At 43.0% G+C, this 25,239-nt stretch overlaps 1 protein-coding gene across 4 annotated transcripts in view; it reads right to left on the reverse strand.

Annotated features, from left to right (window-relative positions):
* Positions 1 to 21,415, reverse strand: part of Il1rap (interleukin 1 receptor accessory protein) — a 136,790-nt gene extending 115,375 nt beyond the window's left edge. For 2 of the 4 annotated variants that reach the window (XR_015632610.1, XR_015632611.1), the window contains exon 1: positions 21,234 to 21,367. The gene's annotated coding sequence lies outside the window, so the exon portion shown is untranslated. 4 annotated transcript variants of the gene reach the window in all.
* Positions 21,416 to 25,239: the final 3,824 nt, after the last annotated feature.

Raw genomic sequence — 25,239 nt, forward strand, 5'->3', positions numbered from 1 at the left:
CTGGGGACAACTTGTCACAACAGTAAAGTGGGAGATTTCCACAGGTGGCAGCTATGGAGAGAGGAAGTAGCAGATATCAATAAAATGAGAGTTCAGCTAGTGGAGCCTAGGCTAAGGCAGCAAAGGGGATAATGGGTACCAGTCTTGCCCTGTGTGGGTAAGAGCCAAGCCTACCACCTAAGCACAAGTGTGGAACCTGATAGCTTCTATCCTGAAGTCAGACATTGGCCCAGCCTGTAGAAAAACCTAGGAGGTTTACTGTTCTAGGGTCGGAGACCTCTCATGCCCCAATACCATTTTTGAATTCTAGATCCTCATTCCCCAACCACCAAGCAGTTCATTCAGTCTGTTTGAGTACAAGGAGATTTGTCCATCTGTAGAGATCTGTGATATATTTGCTTTCCCCACAACCAATGCACCTGTGAAATAGTCCTGGCTGGGATATTAGCAACTACGGGTGTGCTGACTGGGGGACCCTGACAATGACAGTGTGAAAGACCAGGCTGATCTCTAGCCTGCAAAGTTAAGTGTGGTCATCAGGATGCCCTGCTGTGTGGAGGAAGACAGTGTCTGAAAGGGAAGGTGCAGGTGGATATCTGGTCGTTCAGTGGTCCACATTCAGCAGCGACAGAACTGGTACACTTTTAATAGTATGTTGGTTTATTTGTAATTGATGTTTTTATTTTTCTTCTTTATCTGTTTAATCTTTTGCACCTTTTTTTTACACTATCAATATAGGGTCTCTGAATTGGAGTGTAATAATTATAAAGAATTTCAACACACATAGAAAGTTTAAAACAAGATGCCAGTGACTAGATACTAGATCCAGGAAGAAAGAAGCAGTGCCAAGGGACATGAGAAGAGAGAGGGACATGAGAAGAAGACAGAACATCTAATGATGATCCAGAGCCGGAAATAAAGGAGATCCTACTGAGATTACCAAACATCCCTTTTCCATTTTATTTTATTTTGCATTTTGGTTTTGGTAAATGTAGCCCATGAAGAAAAATTCTTTCTCTGAAGTCAGACAGAATCAACTCCTATTCTTGTGATATTTGTGTCCAGGTGCCTGATTGTTAGAGCAGCACACAAACAGCTCTCCTGACAGAAACCTCGACATTGTTTATTCCTCTGTGTGATAGTCACCTAATTGTAGCTCTTCTCAAATAACAGAGGGAGAAACACACTTGATGGTGGGGTGAATCCTTTGTACCCTCTCACTGAAAGCATAGGCTCTCTCACAAGCATACACTTACAGCCCCCTCTGAACATGTGGCACAACGCCTTGCCTTACAAAGGAAAGCTGTGGAGATTGGTTCTGACCACATATGACAGCTTCAGACTCCACTAACCCAAAAGCAACCAAAGGGAAGGGAATTGGTAGACATGCTCTCTTGATAATGCTCCCCATGGAGGAGTTGTAGGATGATAGCGGAAGATGTAGGCAGGGTGAAGACTTGAATTCCCTGAGGCTAGGGTAGACAGGCTTCTGAATCTCCCGTCAGCCCACAGATGCTGCTATGCTCGATGCTCCACGAGTACAGACATTGAAAAGGGCAATGAGGCATTGTGAAGATAGGGCTAGCTATTAGCACTGACCATTTCTAGGTTTAGAAACTGACACTATTAATGATATTCCGTTATGCTTGCAAACAGGAGCTTAGCATGTTTGTTCTCTGTGAGGATTCACCCAGCACCTGACTCAAACAGATGACAAGACCAACAGCTAATCAATGGATGGAGCTTGAGGACTCTTATGGAAGAGATGGGGGAAGAATTGAAGGCCCTGAAGAGGACAGAAACTCCATAGGAAGACCAACAGAGCCAACTAACTTGGGGGTTCCAAAGACAGAACCATCAACCAAAGAACAACCATGGCTAAACCTAGATACCTCCCCCTCCCCCAGCATGTATGTAGAAGTATTTTAAATGGAAAAACTGTGTCTAAATAGGAAGAGAAGCAGATGTAACAGACTTTTATGTGTCTGTGTGGGTAGGTAGAGACCGCAATGAGCGCTCATTGAACAGGAAAGAAGCTTTAAAAAAAGAGATAAAACAATTTTATCAAAACTTACAATACATAACACTGGGTAAAATATTAGAGGAAATCAAGGACTCTGACAAGAGGCATATAACCTGCAAAGAAATAGATAGGGAAGCGAGGGGAACAAAACTAGAGAGGTATGCTGGGGGCAAGGATGCAGATCCTCCTGATGTTGTGGTAATGTTGCTCTGACTGCAGGAAATGGAAGGAAACTCGGGCCAGCAATGACAAGATTGGCACATCCCAGTAGTTAAAATGAATTATGCAAAATAACAGGTCTCCAGCATAGATCCAGATAACTGGTTTTCTTTCTGTTCAACACAACCTAATCTCAAGTGAACAGTTCCTTCAAATTAGTTATTTACCATGAAACTAGGAAGTATATACCCCCAAGCTCTTCACAATGACCTCCCTGAGTGCTCCAAAATCAAGCAGCAACTAGGTGGGAACGCGTCATTTATATTTATCCTCAGATCCTGATCATTTGTGGGAATGTTTCATGGTACAATATCACAAAAAAAATAAAATAAAAAATAAAACAAATGAGGCCATGAGAATACATAGTGTTTTGCACAGCTGCCTACATGGGGAGGTTTGAAGAAGGGTCAAGACTGAGTGTCAGGAGACAGAGATGATACACAGGATGCCCAGGAAGCTCAAAATAATGCAAAAGCCAAAGGACAAATTGACTACTTGCTGTCTAGCAATTCTGTTAGTGGTAAAAGAGACAAGGGAGCTCAAGTAAAGGCATCTAATAAATTCTCTGTCAATACTTCTTTAAGGGTCTGTCCAAATCAGTGAAATCTTTAAACATAACACTGGCTCTGGGATAGGAGATCACATTGGCTTAGAAATGAGTCACAGATTATCTCCTTCTGCAAGTAAATAAGTCTACCGACAGCACAACATACAAACACAATCACCAAAGACAAACAAACAAACAAAGCTTTAGATATATAACAGCGTACCCGTTGTGTAAAGTTAACAGGAGAGTAGAGGTAGACATATGTGTAGTCACTGGGACACACTTTCAACTTTGTTCTTTGTTTTAAACATTCACAGTGATGTTAGAGGAGTTTGTACCGACTTTCTAATTAATTTCAAGTGTGTGGGAATACTTTATATCATATCCCAGTCTCTCCTTTGAGCATTCACAAGTCCTCCCTCCAAGAGTAACAGAACCACAGTTACAAAAGAAATTGTGCATGGATCTAAATTCGCCTCTTTTCCCAGATCAGTTCATGTAACTCTATCTCATTCCTTTTAATCACCAAATAGGATTATCCTGCCTAGCTACACCATAGTTATTTCAATTATTTCCCCATTAACAGCATTTCGATTATTTTTCTTTCTTTTTTTAAATCCCCTTTTATACATGCCACACTGAGGTTTATTTTCCTTTAAAACAAAGACACTAATAGCATTCTACAATGTCACACAGTAAAGAGCCGAAATGAGTCTGTTGGCTGAGGATAGTAACAGTAACGTCTGAATGAAGAGGAAAGGAAAACCCACACGATGAAAGGCATGATGAGTCTTCTCTCCCACAGGTAGTAGCAATGACTGCATAGTATCCGTTATCAGTAAGCGCCCAATAGCCAACAAACTAGGCAAACCAACCTTTAGACAACAAACTAGAATGCAACAATGTAGGGGGAAAAGAGCCAGCTTTCTGTCTAGAATGCCTCCTTTTCTCCTCATTCGAACTTAGTTATCTGGGACCCTGTGTCAAAGCAGACAAGGAGCAAACTAAGGAAAGGACATTTATAAGCAGACATGTTCATGAGGAAAGCCAACATATTTACAAAGAAAGCAGCTTGGGGGGTGGGGTTGGCTCAATGGGCAAATGCAGAAGCATGAGGAGCTAAGGAAAGAGCTGTACATGTATGAAAACCTGAGTCTGCATTAGCCGACATTCATATGTAAAAGCCAGGCTTGGCACAGCCTCTTGTGCTAGGGACCCAGAGTTAGAGGATAGGGGTTGGAGAGAGGTGGGTTGCTGGGGCTCACTGGATATCAGCATCACTAAAAGGGGCAAGTTCCAGCTTCAGCAAGAAACCTTGCCTCAGGGAATAGCCTCCCCTGGACTCTACATGTATGTGTGCCTGTAACCACGTAAACATATGTGTGCACACATATGCTACACATACAGAAAAATAATACTCTTAACAGAAACGGATAAAATACAAAACAAAGAGAGTCATAGATATGAGTGACTATGGCTGTTTACTGTTAGGGTTTTATTTGTTTCCATGGGTCCCGGGGATAGTAAATGCAAAGTGAAAAATAATGGCTTTTCACAAGTATGAATCTACAAATGCATGGTTTCCCAGGATACTTGCAGTAAGTCTGCAGTGTAGCTCAGAAAACACTTCAGAAAAAACTCCCTGTCTAGATAGATACAAGGTCTGCGATCACAGGTGACCTGAGGAAGACATTGGCTTAACCACCCCCACAAAGGACAGGAGGCCAAAGGAGTGAATCACTAGATTGATCCTAAATCAGTGAGTGGTTTGAAACCATCAGAGATCTAGCGCAAGGCATGTGGATTTTATGCCACCATCTGATGATTTCCCAGGACTTCAAAACGAATAGGTAGGGACTGAAGCTTAGCCTTCTTTTTCCACCCTATGACCTACAATTCACACAGCCTTGGTTTGCAGAAAAGTTACTTTCTTTTTCTCCTCACTGTGGTCAGAAATATGAACGTGAGTATCTCTGGGGAGGAGCTCAGCCTGAGTCACAGTGCTTCATTTTTCTGATGAAGGAAAACCGAAAAGATGGAAAGAGAATCTGTTGATGTCTGGGCTCACAGTGCGTGACAGAAGAAAATATATCCTATATATTTGTGAAGGGAAAACAATGCTCTACATGTAGACAATAAGCGAATCTTGCTAGCAGGTTCTTATGGCCATAAACCATCATTATTCAACATCAAACAACTTTTATAAAAGAGCCTCACTCTTTCTCTAAGTTGTGGTCATCCTAGAAACCTAAAGGCAGTGCATATGAATTCACATTGCAAAGGACACAGGAAACTTAGCATCCTCGCTCCGAATAACACTGGACAGGGACCTCACAGATGCTTTTTAAATGCACAAAACTGAACATGATGAACTTTTAAGCTTTCCAAAGGCTCTCAGTCCTGTTTCCAACTGGCTGTCAGCAGCCTGAAAGAAGGTAAATGGGGTTATCCCGGTGGCAAGCAAAGCTGACTGGATGTCCTTACCGGTCCTCTGTTACAACAAAGGCTTTCCGAGAATTACTAGGACAGTGCTCTCCTGTTCCCAAGCCTGCAGCCTGTAATTTGCTGTTATTTTGTTTCACTCTCTGACCCTTCTTATCTACCAAGATAGCCCCTGGAAAATCAGTAAGGACCTCAGAAGTCAATAATGTCATTGTGAACATTGTTGGGACACAGAAGCTGAGACGGGTAAGACGCCTTGCAGGATGCTGATAAATTTCGAGTAGAAATGCGAGGATGTCTTTTGATTTCTCAGTTCAGGTCTTTCTCAGATGATGGAACCATGCTTTCCCCGAACTCTGCGAAACGTCCCCTAAAAATAACATGCCATTTAGATGCCAAGAAAGATTTATTTCTAAACAAGTAAGGGTCCTTGCATTTAAAAAAAAAAAAGGCAGCTTCCGGGCTCCCAATAAGCAAGCTGCTGGGGAGGCTGAAGCTGCCTTTCTCTCCCATCACACGGCTAAGATTTATGGCGCACATGGGAAATCTTGGCCAAACTTCCTACAGGCAGCTCTGAACAGATCCCGGTGGAGTTCCGGCAGCTAGCAAGTTTGTAACATTTTTATTTCTTGGCAACAGTTGGACTGACCTAACTAAAGATATCTAAGCATGCTGGGGCTGCCTGATAAGGGAGAGAAACGCACAGTTTTGAGATATCCCAGTGTGATAGACTTGAACAAAACTATCTCATCGGATGAAGTTGAAGTGGGTTGTGAAGCATCTGTGAAGTACGACGGGCCAGATCGCCTTACGTAACTCCAAAGCACTGACCATCCAACTCTCAGGGAGATACTCCTTCGGTCGAGAGTGAATAAACTGCTTGAATTCTGGCATTCGGGGATTATCCTATTTGGACAGCAGAGCTTTGGAACCAGTAATAACACAACTGAAAAGGTTGAAAGAAAATAGGGTGAAGACGATGGCTACATCCCTGACACCCTGGCCTGCTAGCTGCTTGCCTTTGAAATGACAAGAAGAAGAAACCTCTCTGAAAGACGCTTTTTCATCTCTTGCCAGCTGCGACGAGGGATATATTTTTTTCAGGGGCGCTTCTCTGGTTTGATTGGAACTCGTTTCTGGGTGTGCCGCCGTTCCTTCAAGGGCTTTGCCCTAGGCAAGGCTGCATTCAAGAGTACAAAGTTAAAAAAGAAAGAAAGAAAGAAAGTCCAGAGCCGGCAGCCAGTGGGTGGCTTTTCTACACGGATGTGCACTTCCCACGTGCTGTGGTCACAGACAGGACTGGGCTGGTCAGGGGCCCTGACGGAACGGTGCCAGGCCCAGACACAAGTCTTCCATTCTGACAGGCTGTGCTGCCAAATGGGAAGGAGCAGCATCCTTCCTCATCCTACGTCCCCTTCTTAAATCGAGTAGTTGTTCTGAAGAGGGCAGCACAGCGGGGGAGGAAGGAGCAGGCATCTCTAGTTGGTTTTAATTATAACAAGGGGAAACCTTTATTCCCAATATAAAGTTTCTAAGTGAATTCAAGACAGACTCTCCAGTCCGGAAAGACACTTAAATGTCATTTTGATTCAGACTCTTTTGTTTTTCCCCCTGATATTCAAATTTTCCTCTAAAGTCTTTGCCAAGTTGCCGTTTAGGCTCTCTTTAAACATCTGTTGTGATAGAGAGAACCCATTACTGACCTCATCTTCACATGGCCTTCTCTATAATGAAGTGTTAAAATAAGGAGCTGGGTCCTGGTCCTCTGTCACTGTGTGACTGTGTATAACTACCCTGACTGAGATCTCTGCAACAAGGTCAGACAAGTGACCCTCTTCAACCGAAATATCTGGATGAAGCTGTCAGTCCACAATTTCCGTTATCTCCACGAAGCTCACTTTCCAAACTGGAGGAACCAGGCTCGTTCCCCTACTCCCCCTCTCCAACCCTGAGGATGAGAAAAAACATACCCAGGCCATGAAAACGCCATGAAAATGACAGCGATCCATTAAGGTATGTCCTATGGGGTTGGAGTCTCAAAGAAAATGGCTAAAGAGAAGAAAGCAGTAGGGGCCAGACACAGTAAGGGCCAGTGGGGCTGGCTCAACCCACTGTGAATTTCAAGGAAACTGTCAGACACACCAGCTTATTAACTATGTCTCTGTTACAAAATACTCAGGTGTACATAGAAAGAAACTACAGAGGAGGAGCCTGGAGATTCGGGGTAGGGCTTAGTGCCCTGCAGCAAGGTTGAGGGCTTCAAGACTGGCTTTAATGCTGTGCAAGCTACGTAGCCATGCTAAGCCTCAGTCTAAGCAAGATGAAGAGTCAGGAAAGTGCCTCATCGTGTGTGTGTGTGTGTGTGTGTGTGTGTGTGTGTGTGTGTGTGTGTGTGCACGTGCATGAGTGTGTATAACTCCTTTAGCCCCTGGCACAGGTTCAGCACTCGATCACTAGCTAGTGCTATTATTCTTTCCTATCATTATTTGAAGGCTAACCTTTGCTTCTCCTACATATTTCTGGAAACATTGTAATAAATATAAGGGGTTGGGACTATGAGGCGAAGGTGAGTACTGAGCCAAGAGAAAGAGCACGTTGCACCCAGAGAACCTATGCTAGACCTTGAAAGGCTGGTTATAAATAGGGTTGGCTGATTCTACACAGGGCACGCTATTTGCAAAGCCAGACACTTAGTCTTTTCGACCCCAGAAAACTTCTCTTCCCAGAGATGTACACCACATAATGGCACTTGTTCAAGATTGTTTTGGTACAAGGCCTCTACTTCCCTAAAGTTCCAGACGTCTGTCACTAGCTACAGAAAGAGAGGACGGTACGGACAACTCAAATATTTTTGCACTGGAGTCCTCCGCACTGAGTGGTGATCCCAGGTCATCTTATCTCCGGCTTCTTGGCTGATGAACTCTCAGGCCATGTGGCACTGGATGTTAAGTATCGGTTTTAAGTGGGTCAAGACAAGCGAGGAAGTAAGTTCAGCTGCATCTTGACAGGTAGGAAGCCAGCAAATACAAATTGTAAACATTCAAGAGCGTGTCCTAGGAGTGTTGACTGGGAAGACTTAGGAAATGGCTCAGTGGAGAATGTGCTCACCATGGCCTCTGAGTCCTCGCTCGGTCATATTTTTGTAAAAGACACTTGCCCCTTTACCTTGCCTTTGATGGAAGCTTTCAAACTACTACAGGGGAGGCGAAGGAGCAGTACCACTCAGGTTACCAGAAACCTGCCGTTTCAGTGGAAAGGGACCTTGAGAGTGACCATGTCTAAATACTGTAGACGCATTTAGAACAGGAGCACAGCATGACCAAAGATGTGTCCCAACAACACTGTTGGTCAGTGGTGCTGAGAGATGGAAATGGGTTATCAGCGAAAGATGCTCACGGAACATGCAGAACCCCAACAAATGCGATGCAATTATCGAGGGCTGAGTGGCCACTTGATAATCATTTCAACCTCTGAGCTACAGTATTCTCACGTCCAAATGAGAACAAACTGACCTGACAGAGCTGTGATCAAGTCAAGTGGCATAATAGACACACAAGCATGCTGTAAATTGGTAGGCTCCTGGCTATGGATCAGAAAATGCTCCTTCCGCCGCTTAGGAAAGACAAAAATGCATTGGTTTACTGATGCAAAGAAGGAACTTTCTTTATGGGATCTGTCCTCTCAAGCCGATAATAACGTGGTCCCATTTAAGCCAATGTTCCACTACATGCACACTTCTGCTCTTCGCATGTGAGAGAAAATCGTCCTCCTGGACTGGTGAAGAAGGTACGTAGCCATGTATTTATGTCACTATAGTTGAGGACACAGATTGAAGTCATTGTGGTTCACAGTGGGCAGTGTCCCACAGCAGCCTGGATGAGTCTGTGGTGCCTTTAGAGCTCCACAGCTGAGCATATCACTGGTCACTGTTGCTCACTTTCTCAATGGAAAGCACATAAACTGTTCTTCCGATGCCTGCAAGATCTGACTCTTCAAGTCTGAAGCCAGGCAGGTATGACCATACAAGGCTGTGTACACCCACCTCTTGTGTGGGAAACTGGTTATTGGCATAAGGCAGAGAGAATAAAGGGCTGCAATTTGTCACCATGGCTTCCACACCACCTTCCTCTCACCACCAGCTTTTCTTTACTAGTGCTGCCTTGACACGACATCTTGTACCAATTCTTTCACAAAGTCCTTGGTTAGAGACTTTTATCATACCCCTAGGCTCCCCTTTTGTGCCTTTTTATTATCCTTTGCACATAATTGGATCCTCCACTGTGGTGTGTGTGTGTGTGTGTGTGTGTGTGTGTGTGTATGTAGATCGTTCGTCAAAGAAAATCATCAAACTAGGTTTATGAAGACATCTGGGTTTTACTTATTCTATGTGAGAAGACAGAAACTTCTCCTTTGAGTCATTTCATAACAGCAACAACAAACTAAATGCTATAGTTTGAATAAGTTTCCTAAATCTGGAGTGTTCGAAATTTAACTCCCAACTGAACAGTGTCGAGAGGCATGCCATTTAGGTGGTGATGAACCAAGAAGAGCTCTCTCTGAACTCCTGAACATGTTAGTGCCATAGTGCTGGGCTGGCATTTGTAATCAGGGAAGTGGATTGGTACAAAAATGAGTTCAACTCCCTTTTCTCTTATGTGCAGAAACACTGTTTGGTTGTTCTGTCTTCAGTCTAGAGGTCATGCAGCATGATGGTTTTCCAGATATGCTCACTCTACCATGGACTTACTTGCCACTAGAAGCAGCAGAAATAGATCTCTTGTTTCTCGTGCACTCTCCAGTTTTAGTCATTCTCTTATAGCAACTGAAAAGGAGCTGCTTGTAAATAAGCACCACCTTGGCGTCTGCAAAAGACGTAAACAAATGCATCTACTTAACAGCTCTGGGTGTACACACACACACACACACACACACACACACACACACACACACACAGCCAAGCAAGGAAAAGCTTCTTAGCCTTGTCCCATTTCTCCGTCAAACATCACGCTTTATTACAGAGTGGGCTCCCCTGGTGCTGACAGTCTGCACGGTTTTGTCTTTAAGAAAAATAAAGCAAATTAAATGTAAGAGATATGTGATTTTCCTTATTATCACAGCCCATAAAGCATACATGGAGGTAACAATGGCAACGGTTTGCTGCTGTTGTTTTGGTTTGGTTATTATTGCTAGTTAGTTATTAGTTAGTTAGTTGGTTGGTGGTTGGTTGGTTGGTTAGATGGTTAGTTAGTCAGTTAACTAGTTAGTTAGTTTCTAACTGAGGTTTACAATTAACATTTAAAGTATTTGCAGCAGTAGTTAAATAGGATCATGAACACAAAGCCTTGGGCACAACTCCCAGCACAAAGACCTTGGACCAGCCTTAGGTTCTACATTTGCAACTCCATGAACTGACCTCCATAGGTGTTCTGTGGAGAACTGCTTTTCTTCCTTATGACTCAGGATGCCCCACAGTCATGCTAGAATACAAAATAACTTTCCAGCTTGGCAGAACCAGTCTGGAGAAGGGTAGGTGGGATTGGAAGCAAAGCCTACAGGTCTCAAAGCATCTTTGCTTCTATGCAACCCCAGAAGCTGGCTGTTCTAATAACATGGACTATCAGAATCCAGAAGGCATTTTTGCCCTGAGCAAGATGCCACAGTGGGCCCTGCAACAAAATTAACATCAGTGATTATGAACGGATCTTTGGCTCTAATTTTTGAAGGGGATAGATTAAAACAAGCACAACTAAAAAATCGCCCTGGGTCCATAAGCATATGCATGTTATTTTAGTCCGAAAGATAATAAAAACAGCAAAAATGGACTGAGTACTAATTACATTCCAGGTGCTATTCAAAGCTCATCTTACATATTACCTTATTTAATCTCCAAAATGGCCAAGAACACAGATCAAGAAGCACACTTAGGAAGGCAAAAGAATTTGACCAATCCCAGGGTGCTGATATGGTTCACCTGCCCAGATTAGCTCAGCCTGAAGCCCAGGTTTTTAATCACTAAATGCTAACGAAGAGATGGAATCTCAAAGAACAGACTACATATTGATTCCTAGATTAAACACACTTATTGAACTAGTTCTCTTAAACAACAGGAAGTAGGCGGGACAAAATGGAAATGGGTAAATATTAAGGTCATCTCTTACAAAGTTAGGAAAAGGGTCATTGTACAGGCTGGACCAGTGACCACTTTTACAAGTTTGGACCTTCATTTATTGTCCTGCAGAATGTTGACTGTAACTATACCTGCCTCATAGGCTAAGTCTAAGCTTTTAAAAAATGAATATTTATAAATCACGTGAAACAGTACCTCGCATGTAGTGCCAAGCTATTTGAGGCTCAAATTAAGATGCATTAATGAGACCGTGTATGGACAGGCCCATAAGGCTCCACAAGGAAATTGCCTGCCCTTCTAGATGGGGTAGAAGCTGTTTAAACTCATGGAGTCAGTGTAAAGAGATTCATCTTGTGTGGAATTATATACTCCCACTCTTGAGCACAGCAGGGTTCAAAAGCTGGTAGCTGAAGATTTACAAGGAAGTGATCCTAGCCTCAATGTTTTGGGGAACTGATTACATAAAACTCCTACACAGGACTGTAAAATTCCCCGCTGAATTGAATTGAACAACATGCATACGTTTCCTTCCATTACTTAATGCATTTGGAAAGGAGATAGACTCGTTGGAGGAAAACCAACAGAACCCAGTTTTGCCTATTTTACCTATTTTGTTTTTCTTTTACGATGTTCTGATGAGAACTAGAGTCTTTCTCTGGAACTAAATTGTCTTTCTCATCTGCTCATGGCGGCTAGTAGCAGGTCAGGCTGGCTGATCAGCCTATCAGGTGAATAACTGGCTTGGCTTCATTCCCTGTTAACCTCCCTGCCCTACCCTGGGTTGACATTCCACAGTCCTTCCTGGGATTTCCAGGTTCCTTACTACTGCTGCGGGGCGGCTCAGTTCTTACCCCTGACGACCACAAAACTTTATTTCCAGATGTCTCCCTAACCCAGCCCTCACCTCAGCACAGACCTCCAGGCTCTCCTGGCTCTGTCACAGCCTTCTCTGACTACCTCAGTTAAAACTGTCCTCATTCATCTTGTTTTGCTTTCTTTTCTTGTAATGTACTTGCCTTTCTATCAAATCACCTTAGATAGATGATAGATAGATAGATAGATAGATAGATGATAGATAGATAGATAGATGATAGATAGATGATAGAGAGATAGATAGATGATAGATAGATAGATAGATGATAGATAGATAGATAGATAGATAGATAGATAGATAGATAGATAGAGTTTTTAGTCTTCCTCTCAAACTCATATTATTGCATCCAAACAAGAAAGTATTCAATGCCTCTAATTGCAGTGGCAGATTTCAACCACTCAAAAAGATATGGTTAATCAGATTTGTATTTATATATACATACACAGACATATATGTCATCATTAAGGATTCTAAATAAAATCCTCAACACATCTACCTATATTCATGTATACATGCATACATAGACATACATACAATATATGTATATATACATATACATACATACATATACAACATATGCACAAGCCATATATGTAGATGTTTATGTTTTTAAATAATATGTATGTTTGTACATACAGGTGTGTGTATCAAATTGTTTCAGTATTACATATACACATATACCACTTATTTTCTTATTCAGTTCTAGATATTTCTTTCCACCTCTCTGGGACAAATAATCACATTGGCATCTACCCAGGTACTTGTTTGTTCATCACTGAGTCACGGTTGGGAAACCTCTCTAGACATATTTCTAGCCTCCTCCAATGAGACAGTAAACACACGCTCCTGACCATGTATATTTTACTTTCAAGTGGGGCTGGAACAAAAATAAACAGTAGACTAAATAAGTATGGTAATTAAATAATGTGTGGAAAGTTGAAAGACACACCTAGGGGATAAATGGAATATGCTGACTATAAATTTATAGATAAGAGAACTAAATCTAAACAGGTTAGGCATACAGTATCTGAGACTTAAATCTTATCCTAAATCCAACGCCTCCAACTTTTCAACAACTGTTTCAATTCAAGTCCTGTCTCCATCAGTCACACACTACAATTAGAACACTAAAGTCAAACTTTCCACAGAAGCCTTGCTTTGTGTGTGCTGTCATTCTAGAATCTCGCCCATTTCCAAAAATTGAACGAACTTTATTTTAGTAAGAACTGAATCTCCCATGAACAATTTTGAAGAGCTTAAGAAAGGTAAGCTTTTATACATTCGTAATTCCAGAATCAAAACAGAAGCCAGAGATTGCAGAATTATAAAATATTAATTTGTTACAGATAATATATTATATTATATCTGTATTATAATTATGCATCATAACATATGATTTTATCTATTATGTATAAATATATAATATAGAATTATCTAGGATTATATATATTGCAAAATATTATGGTAATAAAGTTTGCTTTATATTTTTAAGGCTCTATTTCTGCTTCCAAAACAGCAAATGTCTAGATGGCTAACTCAGCTGACTCCTTTCTCTTCCCATCCGCAAACCTGGATTTCACAGCATGAAGGAGTCTGCAGTCAGAAAACTACTGTGCATCCCCCAGACAGAGAGGTACCTTTACAGATCTGTAGTGCCATGAGTCTCACTGAGACCGAGAGCCTGCCAAGTGTCTGCAACTGTGAGGCCTCACAGACTGCGGGGTGCAGGCACCTCTGTGGAAAGAATGAAGCTCTGCTCTCAGACTTGCACTCACTTGCCCACACTTTACAGATTCGAAGCAGCTACCTAAGAAAGTGTTCTATCCATATCCTCATCCTTCAGTTTCAAATAACCGGCCTGCAGAAGAATTCCATGCCTGCCTAGTGGGCTGAATGGCTGGGGACTGGGAAGAACATGGTGTTGGTCATGCGTTAAGAGGTAGAAAGGGAGATGATCCAAGTCTCTGTTCCAATGTTTACTGCACTCAAAGGCCTTAGCAATTGTTTCGTCTTTTAAAGACTGGGGATAAAACATGTTGGCAACGTCTAATCCAATTAGCTCGGATCTTTCAATTTTACAAAATAATAATTTTGTATCTATGTGCATATATGAACATCATAACAAACATTACTGAACATTGAAATGAAACATATAAACAAAAACTGTTGGTATTTGCACACAGAGCATCTTGTATTGTCTTATCTAGTGTCCACATGGACATACCTTGGAAATATCACTGCTGTTAATCATGACAGAGGCCAATGCACCCATGCACCAGACTTTTAACAAATCATGGCATATGACTGACACTTACCAAGCACATAACGATATGGGTGGGTTTTATTATCTTATTGTGGAGATGACAGTGATAATATAGCAGAGAAAGAGCAAATAACCTCTCCAAAGTCAATTCCAGAAAGGTCATCTGATGTCTAAGCCACCTGTGTCACAGAGCCACAATTTAAATCACAATAGCTTCCAACAATAACTGGCTTAAAGGATTTCGCTGTCAATGAAAAGAACATCTTCAGATACCTGAATTTATAAAGTGCTCCCTTCTCTTTTCTGTTCACTTTGAAATTGACTGGGAGACTAAGGAATGAGCGAAGTCATAGGGACACCCGACAGATGCCACTCACGAAGAAAGGAGAAGCACCTGCTGGACAGAAACTGGAACAAAAGGGTTACCTGTCCTTAGGTTCACCCGAGGTCAGTCACATTAAAGGATAGGGGAGATGGACTCCTCACCAGCCGTAAAAACCGTAAGATCCAAGCTCACTGCAGCAGCCCGCTTCCATGGAAATTTCTTTCACTCAGGGTTATGTGTTTGTGACACTTGACACTACCCTTGGGGTCAGGACAAGCAACTACTTCCTTCACTCTTTGCTGAAAAACATCCTTTACTAGAAAGAAATGTAATCTGCCCCCCACCCCTGCGGAAGTGAGATCCACACTTCTGAGAGTCTGTGGCTCTTTACCACTCGTCTCATCTCATAACAACGATATTTTTAAAAATTAAAATGATTTGTCTTACAGAAGCAAACTTTAAAGTAAACAATGATGAAGTAGAAGAAAGCTAATGATGGGCCTATAACATCTCCTATTGATCTATCAATCATTCAGTTTATCTGCTGTTTGGACAAGACATTGTGCTGTGCACAGGGTACGGTAAGTATTGATCAGGGACCGAGGCAAAGTTATAAGTAATTAGCCCACAGCATTCAATATGAAAATACACATTCAAGGTCTTATGAGCACTTAAGTGGGGTTTCATGAACTGGGTTGAATTGGGAAACGATTTGGAAGGAAAGAGGACAGTTAAAAAAGAAAGACCGCAGCTGAGGACACAACAGGGGAACTTACAAAAGCAGCTACACAGACCTACAGACTCTACAATACAAGATCCAGTAAACAGAGTCAAGCAGATGAAAGGCCTTGTACTTAGCATGTTCTGGTCTTCACAGGCTACATAAGCTTGGGTAACTCTGCTGCTTCTCTACATTTTTTCCTTCCCTTGAAAAAGTGATACAATTTTAGATAAATGAATGGATACACAGATGATAATAGCTATGTAGAGATAATAGATGATAAATAAGATGCAGATAGAGATGATAGGTAATTGATACACATATTGACATATAGATATAATAGTTACAAATATAATAGTTATTTTGTGCCTAAGTAAGAAGGAGAGATTACATGTGCATGCTTATTCCTCTTGTTCTTTTCTTTTTGGTAGGAAAATAAATTTGAGCATCAAACAAGAGTATTTTCTCTTCAGTTCCTTTTCCCCCATTACTTGATATTTGTACAGAGGAAGAACAGGAGGAGGAGGAAGAGGAGGAAGAAGAGGAGGACGAGGAAGAGGAAACTAAATAAAACAAAACAACCATGTGATTATAGGATTGGAGACTTGAACTGATTCTAAAGAAGACATTGGCTGTGACATAGCAGGGTAACCTTGGAGTCTGTTTATATATTTCTCTCACATTTAGGTCCCAAATGAGCAGAGTAACATCAGGATTATTGTGTCAGTGTGTAGATGGGGATGGCCCACAGGTCTAGGTGCTGTTATTCAACTCCAGTCCATAGTTCCTAGCTCTAAGATGAAGTGAAATGATAGGTTTTAAAACATTACTAAATGTCTGCTCCATAACCTGGGCCAAATCTGAGTGTCCTCAAATCAGAGCACACAGAATCACCGCAGGGCTCCGACCATAGGGAGAATGTTCTGCACAAACTTCAGCAGAGGCGAATAAAAGGTAGCTGCTAAATATTGAAGATGATGACTTATCAGATTGATAGATGGCTAAAACTGTGAACATAAAAATTAGTGTTTATAGAATATTTCCCATAAAAATATGCTAGGGTTGGGGATAGCAAGAAAATGACCAGAAATTCATGGTCATTTTTGGCTACACAGCAAAGAGGAAACCAGCCTGGATTATGAGTCTCCATCTCAAAAAGCAAATGAACAAACAAATGAAAGAAAGGAGGTGGAAGGAGAGAGAAGGGGAGGGAAGGAGAGAGATGGAGAGAGAGAGAGATGGAGAGAGAGAGAGACAGAGAGAGAGAGAGAGAGAGAGAGAGAGAGAGCCCTAGGAATAACTAGCTTCATGTACCAGCCAGAGTCTAGAATTCATAGAACTCATGATTGATAAACTGCTACCTATTCCATCATAACAGATTACATATTCTACATAAGAAATCAATGAACAAATATGCAGCAAACCTGTATATATCCTCCAAAATATCAAACACCAAGTGTTCGGTAACCTTCTTGCTCTTCAGTGCTTTTCTTTTTCTTTCGCCCTACAGAACAATTTCCCAAATGGGCACAGAGCACGGTAGGTGGCTCTCTTTAATATGTCACAGGCAAGGCAGCAATGACTCACAAGATCATACATCTGTGGCACCAGCAGAGGCCTGAAGAAGTTGAGCCACAAATGAATCCATGTGCATGCTGAAGATAACCTTTCCGTTCGCCCTCAGCCCCATCCTCTGAATTCCTCCAGCCGCACTCTGCTTTCCTAACCAGACCAGGTAAGATCATGCTAAGCATCTACTTTGGGGCAAGAGCAGACATGGGATCCCAAATGGCTAAACATGTCTCCTTGAGGTACATTAATAAGCCTGCCTGTTAGCTACTAAGGAGAAAAGCTTGAGTCAGGAAGAATCTCCACAGACAAATAGCTTCACTGACTTTGTTCATCTTTCTCTATATGCCTGAAGCTATCAGTCCCTACAAGGACAGAAACTCTAGACCAGTGGTTAGCAGTAATAGCAAGGATTGGTTCCCTCGAATTGCTGCTTTTGCATACTTTATAGGTAGCCTTTTGTCCTTGCAACCAACATATCTCACACGGAATCCTCAACGGAGGAGGGGTTAGTTTTGGATGTAAAGGTGTACTTCACGGTGGCTTGGGGCCTGTGCTCTAGGACAAAACATCACTGAGGTAGAAAGTTGTGGCACAGGGTTGCTGCTTACCTCATGGCTAATAAGGACACACACACACACACACACACACACACACACACACACACACACAAAAGAAAAGCAACTCTTCTGCTAATGTTTCCTTTTATCCTTTTATTCTGTGTAGGCCTCCATCCCATGGGATGTCTATATTCAGGGTGGGTTACCTCATTCACAATTAGTCCTCTCTGGAAATGCCATCCCCTGCCACATACACATACACACACACACACACACACACACACACACACACACACACACACACACACTGAAGTGTATCTCACAAGTCTGTGTGATTCTACATTCTGTCACATTGACAATAAAGATTATTTCTTTATGTTCTCTCCAACCTACCGTGTCCGGGAAAATGGTGAGAGAACGGGGAGAGCACTAGACCACTTGTGGCTCTTCAGCTTTAATCATCCATATTAGCAACCGACCAATCACAGGAAGGCAGGAGGAAGACGCCACCCAGAACAGGGAGATCAACATAGCCATCCCTGATCTCTGTGCCTTGAGTATTTTTACTCCTAGGGTCTGAAGGTGCATCCCATAAAATACACGAGAAGGGAATCCTGCCTTAGTGCAGCATTGGGTGAGCTCTTCATGGAGTCAACACCACAAACTCTACAGGGCCATGTTGAAGAAGTCTTCTCTTAGCAAAGAAGTAAGTACTTTGTGATCTGAAATCACCAGCCAAATAAAGTCAATCTAAGAATGAAGACATATTGTTCAAGTTCTAGTGGAGAGGGGGCAGGGTGTGAGGGGAAAGGGCCTGAAGGAAACTGAAGGAGAACTCAAGGGTGTGAACTATGTTCCTAGGGCAGGGATTCACCAACCATGGGACCCCTGGAAACCTCTTGTTTCTGCAAATCTCACTTGAATTTTCTTTCTCAGGAATTGAGATAAGCTGAGAGAAGGTGCGATTTAACGAGCAGTTCTCTCCCGCAGGAACTTGATACTAGGCACCGAACTTCATCTTCACATGAGAGCCTCACATTTGAAAGTCATTGAAGAACCAGACAAAACAGAAGCTCCGACAGTTGAAACAGTTTTCCCAGTATTATCCATGGGTGGTCAGATCCAGAGTTTAAAATCAAGTAACTTTGACTACACCATAGGACCTGCCACAATTACTATGCCTGCCATGAACATCTCCAAGGGCTATTGTAAGCAATAAGGAAAGTAAAAATGTGTGGAACACACTTGGAGATTTTTAAAGTTCTACACACACACACACACACACACACACACACACATACACACACGCACGCACGCACGCACGCACACACACGCACACGCACACACGCACGCATGTGGGATGTATCAACATATACCAGGAAGTATAAAACTCAATATGCTTTCTTCAAAAACCCAGAACCAAAGAGACTTTCCATGCTCATCCAACCCCCTTGTTTGACCTTATTTTTAAACAGTTCCCTGTCCCCACAAGTCCCTGGTTTCTAAGCACACATTCAGACATATCCTGGCCAAGTCATCACAATGCAAGCACAAGGAACAAGGTGACAAACAGATGTGGCCATGTCCTTTGTCAATGCTTAGTATGGGAGGTAACAAGTGGGCATCACCAAACCCCTCACCTCCCCTCAAGACGGACCCCCGCGCCTTTCCTGGAATTCATCAAGATTGCACACAATGCTGTGGGCTGTGAAGGAGGCGGCCCCTTATAAATGCTAACTACTCATTTCAGGGACTTGCAGCGCGGCCAGTAGATGGTAGTAAATAATCGTATGGATCAAAATAAAACCAATTGTCATGCGAGTGGGGTGGAGATATCTGTGAAAGCTGTTGAACTTGAAAAGACAAGTAACGCAGGAAGGCTCATGTGAGCGTATGTGTGCTTGGGTTTAAATAAAGCAAATTAGTATCCAGAGGAGACTGAACCTAACGGTGTTACTGAACAATACGCAAAAATTCTTTTGCTTTCCGATGTTAGCTAAAGAATATGAAGTGGAGATGGACCTAGGAGCAGGAATAGTAGGCTGGGCACCATCTATGGCATTACTCCAACTTCAAGCTTCCTCTTCTTGTCCTTTTTATTATCCCTTAGCAAACATAAAACCCTCTTTGCCAGCGTAGGATGCCTCCTGTCAAGGCAGTTCACAGGCTGGAGGCTTCATCTGAAAACAAGGAGAAAATTCACATTGTCCAAATGCAAATTTACAAGCAAGTCTACCTGTGGACCATATAGGGGATGCTCAGGCCTGGCCAGTAATGATGCCTGCCCCCAAACCTGATACCAGAAGAATAGTTCCTTTCCTTTGACCTCTCCACACATGTGCGTAAACACACACACACACACACACACACACACAACTGAAATAAAAAAATGCTTTTTAAGTGCTCAAACTCTAATGGGGAAATATTCTATTTTTAGATTTAAAACCAAAAAGTTACACTAAGGTAGTAGAAAATTACCCTTCTCAAAGCCAGTGAATCCAGGATCAGTACAGAGCAATATTTGCCAAAGTCACCAGGCCAGGTACCACTCTGAACATGTCACTTGAACTGTTCTGTCCCATCCTCCTAACTACCCCGAGGATTCACAGTGAACATTCTAGTGTCCATTTTGCCACTTAAAATTGGCTCAGAAAGGTGAGCTAAACTGACCAAATTTACACAGCCAACACAAGGCAAAGGCACAGACCGAAAGCTAACCTTTCCAGCTTATTGCTAGCCATAGATTATTGCTCCGCAAGGCATCTTACGTTTTCCAGTGGCGCCTTGGTTCACAATTTCACAATCAGTGGATTTGCGGAGGGAAGGGGGCACCGGTCTCCTAATGAAAGCAGCAGAAGTTTGCTTTCGTGCTTTTGATTTTCTCTATAACTCGGCTTCCTTATTCCCAACCAGGACTTAGAAGTAGAAGGAGGCTTCAGGCACCATAAATCAGCTGTTTCTAAAGGACAGGCATCCAGTGCCCTGTACCCCCCCCCCCAGGGAAAACACTTCCTGCTGTCTCAAAGACTAGGAGAATGGTGACCAGCACCTGCAGTCTCTTCCCTCTTCCTGAACTCACCGCGGGTAGAGACCCTAGGCTGGAGGGCAGGAGCGTTCCTCAGAAGGAAAAAAAAAAAAAGCAGGTCAGGAAAGGAGCTAGCAAGGCTGCTTGCTGGCAGCCTCTCCCCAAGGGCTGTCAGAGCTGGGTCTGCGAGCTACGTGATGGAGTGGGTGTGCTGGGACACAGCCTCCTGCTTGCCTCCAGCTTACAGCGGCACTCCTGAGAACCCTAAGCACAGGGAGACTGGAATAGATCCCCCAAAAGACTGAGAACCCGCACAGCCCAGGGCAAAATAGGCCTCCAGTTGGCTAAGTTCGAACCCGGAGTGCCATACTAGCTAGTAGTGTGATTTGTTTAGACTGGCTACCGTCTGGCTGGGTGTCTCAGTTTTGCTGTCTGTACAACAGAAAGGTTGTAGAAGCTGATCTACAAGAATTCCTACTACCCGGAGTTACTGCGGATGGTCATTTCAACCCAGTCCTTCCTGCAAAGCAAGACTCACCTTACTGGGCCAGCCAAGCAGGCTCGGCGACAGCGACCAGATGGGTGCGGGTTGGCCGGCCACTGCCTCCTTCAGCGCCCTGGTCCAAGCGGAACCCAGGAGACCCAGATGCTGGCAGCCTTCCCCGACTAGCCTCTTACTTTCCGCCGCACTTTCTTTTTCCCCCTCCGGAGCTCCTCCCCCGCCACTGCGCGATTGGCCCCGGGATCCGGCCACAGACTCCACCCACCGCGGTGACTCGCGCTCCGCCCGCGATCGGGGCTTCCCAAGACTAGGGTTGGGGCGGCAGCGGGGCAGTCCCGCCCGCTGCGAGGAGGAGCCGCGTGGGGCCCGCCCGCCGGCGACTGCCGGGCTGCGCTGGGTGCCCCCGCGTGGGCCACCCCGGCTGGGGCGGAGCGCGCAAGGAAGGGCTAGCCCTGCAGCCGGCTGGGCGCAGGACCAAATGCTCAGAGCAGGTACTGCGCCTCTGCACACCTAGGCGCACGGTTGTACGCAAGATCGTAGTCCAGGAGCCCAAGTGGATCCTAGCTTACGGTTCCTTTGGTCTGTGTATTCACCTGTCACACACTAATGGCCACGAGTCGATTAAGGCTACGCCCCAGAGAGCCCACCATATGCTGAGCTCCTAGAGCAACAGGAACCAGAGGCAGCACAGCCTTGCCCTCAGTCAGGAGCTCTCTATCGCTCTGCTAGAAGTAGCGGTCACTGATAAGAGTCTGTCCTGACAGCAGGACGTTATCAGTATGTCCACTGTTCATAATCAGCGAACAGTAAAATGAGAGGCAAAACGCTAGCATTCAGGACCAGTAAGCTGAAAAGGCAGAATACATAGGTGATTGAGTGGAATAATTGATTACAGAAGAAAATAATTTTCTATTCCTTCATTCTCCTGTCTTCATCCACGTCCTTAGAGAGGCTTCAACTGCCATCTCCACTGTACACCGCAGTTATGTAATCATCTGACCAGTTTTATAATGGCCTTCTTTAAGTCAATTTCCTTGTTCAAAGGCCTCCCCGAAAGCAAAGCCCTTTAAACCCTGTCCCCATTTCAGAGTATCACCAACTAAGGCAATCTGCCAAACACACTTGCCTCTTCCCACAGACCTTGCTCCTTGCCACCTCCTTGAAGTCTGCTCCACCCTCAAGCTACTTAACTGTGTCTTATTAATTTGTTTATTCAAGAAATTGAGTCCCAGACGAAGCAATTAAGCAATGAGGAAAGGAGTGTAAAAAGAAAGGGCGTGTGTGCATGGGGACAAAATAAGAGCCAAGAGTTGTCAGCCTCACTAAAGATTCTGGCTGTTCAAACCTCACACACTTCCCTGACATGGTGGAGCACTGGTTACATTTGCTTTGCTCTAACCAAAAGAACAACTTAAGTAATGGAAAGACCTACATTGACTCTACAGTCTACCAGATTTTAGTCCAGTCTTCCGCTCCAGTACCTATGTGTCGCATTGTGGAAAGAGGGGAGGCCATTCGATTTCTGGACCACCAGAAACACAAGGAAGGAAAAAGGCAAGGGACCAGATAGTATTGTCACATGCATGCTGCACCAACCTACTTCTTCCGGCTGGAGCTCACACCTACATTTCCAGACTCTCCAAAACTGTCGTTCAACACACAAACCTGTGGGCGACATTTCATATGCATACTGCAGTAACGTTGTAAAAGAAGTAACAGAGACGTTCGTGTGTGGTTTGACTTCAAGAAAATTTAACCATTGCATTATTATCTATGTCTGGATATCTGGCACACGGTCCATGCCCACAAGATTGTCACTCATCCAAAGAGGGAATATTCCAGAACATTTTCAAAGTTACTGACGATAAGTACAAGTAAACTTTGATTCTTTCTCAAAGAGATTCATTAAACATATTCCAGGCACGAACTTTTTCTTTGAATGGAGTACACTTATTAAGCAACACACTAATCATTTTGTAGGTTACCTACAAAATAGAAGGCATAAATCCACCATAATGGCTTCAGATTTATTAATTCACTTAACTAACCCTCACAGAAACATATACGGTGTTATGCAAAAGATGGTCAGAAATTTTAAATAATTTCCTCAATGTTATAAATCTGAAAGTGGAAGCTATGGAAAAAAATCACAATCCAGGCAGCCAGCATTGACTTTCCAAATCACCCTCCTAGACAAAAATACCTCGGACGATCTAGAAGCCAGCAAGATTATGACAGTTGCCAATGGACACAGATATTATCCTGGACATATAGCAGCTGCACATGACATGGAGATATAGGCCATATTGACAAATATAGCATATCATGATTTCAGCCTACATAAATAGTAGAAATAAAAGTTAGCCAAAGCTATATATTCATATATTAAGGCATTTATTATCACAATCACATCTGGGCATATATCTGAAAAAAACATGGATGATAATTATGGGATAAAGTGAAAGTTAAATAGACATATGGATAACAATTAAAAGGAATGTGAAAACCAATTCATTGTGGATTGTGTGTGGTCACTCTGTGCTAGTTCTTGATCTGACATAATGTATGATCGCCTAGGAAGACTGTCTAAACTTGGTTCGTCTGTAGGCTGGCCAGTGATTGGCTTAACAGAGGTGGGAAGCCCCACTCCAAATGTGGGAGGTGCCATTTCATTCCCGGAGCTCTAGACTGGGTGAAAATTAGAGTTAGCTGAGCACTGCTGTGCAAGCATTAAGCAATTGCTCTCTACTCTTGACTGGATAAAATACACTCAGTTCTCTCAGATTTGCCACCTTCTCCACTCATATGAATGACTGAGATGTGGAATTGGGAGCTAAATCAGCCCCCTTCTCTCTCAGGTCATTTTTGTCAGGAAATTATATCACAGAAACAGAAAAAAAGAAAAGAAGCAAAAATATTAAAAACAATATTAAAAAAAAACAGCCATCACTTTTTCCCTTTAAATACTTGGCTCATTATTGAAAGATTATTAAGAAAATAAAATTGTTCTAAATCATCCATCCACATAGTAGATATTCAATGGATAATTGTCTCCTAAGCAAATGAACGGATGACTAAACATTCTTTGCTGTTCAGCATCTGGACAGCAGAGGTTTTGGACACGCAGAAGATACACAAGAAATACCTTGTGGTTGATTGAGGTGTTTGGGGACAGTCATCACCTTTCCCTCTTCCACCTCTTTCTGCCTCTTTAGGCATCAGTTAATTAACTGAGCAAAGCTGTAAGGGGCACAGGTTTGAAAGTTATTTTTCCAACCTCATCGATTAGGATGTTATCACTAATACGCCACTGTCAAGGGCTCTAACGACCTTGTTAGTGTTCAGGGGTCAACCTTCTGACTCCATCTTGCTTGACCGCTCAAGCCGCATTAGACAAATTTGTCCCATTGATCCTTTTCCTTCAGTCATGCCTGACTCTGGTTTTCCTCTGCCCCATCTGCTACATTTTATGGGCCATTGTTAGATCTCTCTCTCTCTCTCTCTCTCTCTCTCTCTCTCTCTCTCTCTCTCTCTCTCTCTCTCTCCTTCTCTCTCTCTCTCTCTCAAGGCAGGGACCATCCGGCTCGGCCCAGGGAATGATTCTACTCCTTCTTCCAGGCATCTTATCTAGACACACAGCTTTCTAAAATATCTATATGATAATGACCTGCAAATTTAAATCTTCAGCCCGAACCAAAGACTAAACATACTGCTCGCCTCCTTCATATACATTCTTGATATTTCATGTACATCTCAAACTCCACATATTCAGAACGAAGCTCATTAAGGGCAGAGTTTCACAAGCCAGACTAAATCAGATTTCACATTCTGTAACACGTCGACAGGAAATCACCATGTTGCTTCCTTTTCTTCTTAGTTTCATGCTCTGTAAAACAGAAAGAATAGCATGTTTGCTCTAATGCTCCTTTGAAATTAAGTACCACATGAGAATAAAACTCTTGGGACAAACATCGACATCAGAAACTATTTGTAAGTACTCATTTTTTTTAATAGAAATAATATGAGGGTGGTGGTACTGTTG

This window comes from Rattus norvegicus, chromosome 11, assembly GCF_021556685.1.
Source record: "Rattus norvegicus strain SHRSP/BbbUtx chromosome 11, alternate assembly SHRSP_T2T, whole genome shotgun sequence".
In the NCBI taxonomy this organism is placed as follows: Eukaryota; Metazoa; Chordata; class Mammalia; order Rodentia; family Muridae; genus Rattus; species Rattus norvegicus.